The 1843-nt window shown below is 37.3% G+C and overlaps 1 non-coding gene across 1 annotated transcript; it reads right to left on the minus strand.

Moving 5' to 3' along the window:
* Positions 1–1289: 1289 nt before the first annotated feature.
* LOC116662903 lies at positions 1290–1393 on the minus strand. The gene has a single exon (XR_004318986.1). It is a non-coding gene; the product is annotated as a U6 spliceosomal RNA (small nuclear RNA).
* Between the last annotated feature and the right edge of the window lie 450 nt (positions 1394–1843).

Here is a 1843-nt window from a genome sequence, read left to right on the forward strand (position 1 = left end):
GACCTGTGCATTTTACTAAATGGTAATTATAATTGTAAACTAAAGAGACAGAACAGATAAAGAAGAGAAAATTAGAAAATCAAACTGATAGATAGGGCCATAGAAGAGACCTGCCAGTTAGAAAACGTCTAAGTTCCCCACCCATAATGCTATTGCATAATCCATGCCATTTAGAAATTAAATAATTTAAGAAAATTGATTTTAATTCCAAATGATGTCCCCAAATATTGCAGTAGTTTCCCAGGCTCTGCCTTTTGCTCAGGACATGATAAACATCCTGAGAAGCTGCATTTGGGCCCTGGAACCAGAATGGGCTTCATAGACTTACAACATACCCAATAGCACAAGACTCCGAGCTCAGAAATGCTCCACACTAGGTTTAATGCTCTGCTGTGCAGTCTTCAAATTCTTAATAATTCTATCTTTGAACTTGTGTTTTGCAAGTGAAGTTTGTTGGCACAATGAAGCCACACAGCAACAGAGGAGACATGCACAATATATGTGTCTGCTCCTTACTGCTGTTCCAGTTGCACATACTATTCATGACACCCACAGGCACAGAATTTCTGTGGATTCACAAGGGGTGGGGGGACAGCTCTATAGACTCCAAGCAAGTGCAAGGCAGCATATTGATTGCATCTATGGCCGAGTAACCAGCAAGGCCATCGCAGCCCCCAGAGGCCATGTTATCTGCTTGAACCAGAATTTGTCTCCAAAACAGAAAGAAAAAAAAAAAAAAGGCAGTGGTGTTCTAACAAATAAGAATCACCAAGGAACCTTATCACACCCTTTCTTACCTATGTTAATCCCTTGTATTAGCCAAGTGAGAATGATGACATGAAAGGGAAATATAGTAACTCATTTTTTGCTTTTTGCTTTCCTTTTTAGTCATTCCTTAGCCATTGGAAAGCTGAAGGTAGACCATGTTGGTAGAATGTATGTATATGAAAAAGTGAAATAGTTGTGCAGCCATCACCCCTATCTAGTTCTAAGACATTTCTTTCACTCCAAAAGAACCCCTGTACCCAGAGGAGCAGTCATTTGAAACTCTTATCTGCATTTGCTCTCTAATTTCTTGAATTTTGGTGGTGGACTGGGCGGTAATTAGGTTTACTTATTTATTTTTAGAGGAGGTACTGGGGATTGAACCCAGGATGTTGTGTATGCTAAGCATACACTCTACCACTTGAGCTATACCCTACCCACCTCTAATTTCTGTTTGGAAATGAATAAAAGAATCTGGTGGGGTTTTTTTTTTAATTAATTAATTAATTTTTTATTTTTCATTTAAAAATATGGAATACTTCACGAATTTGTGCGTCACCCTTGTGCAAGGGCCACGCTAATCTCTATATTATTCCAGTTTCAGTATATGTGCTGCCGAGGCGAGCACAAGAATCTGGGTTTTAATTACATATTTTTAAAAAAAGAAGTAAAATAAAAACAGTTGAGTTAGTTTTGTTCAGTGTTTCACTGTCTGGTAAGAAAAAAAAACATGCAAATACAGACCATGAAATATGAATTGTGTAATTTTGGTGATTCTGCATGCAAGTAAATGCTATTATATTTGCATTTAAAACTAACATTGCATCTACATAAATGAATGGTAAAATTCATGCCAATAATTTATTTTAATTTTTCTTTACTTAGAACAATAAAACACCGTGATGAGTCAGGAGAGACTGAAGAAAAGAAAATCTTTATATTTTGGCACATTGAAGGGCACTTATTTTTGCTTTTTGATCAAGGGGTCCCACCATTTCTTTTTGCACTGGGCCTCTCAAATTATGTAGTCTGTGTGGCCTGGAGCTGAGGCTCAAACAAGATGTGTATTGGGTAAAGA

Source organism: Camelus ferus, chromosome 3 (genome assembly GCF_009834535.1).
Source record: "Camelus ferus isolate YT-003-E chromosome 3, BCGSAC_Cfer_1.0, whole genome shotgun sequence".
Lineage (NCBI taxonomy): Eukaryota > Metazoa > Chordata > Mammalia > Artiodactyla > Camelidae > Camelus > Camelus ferus.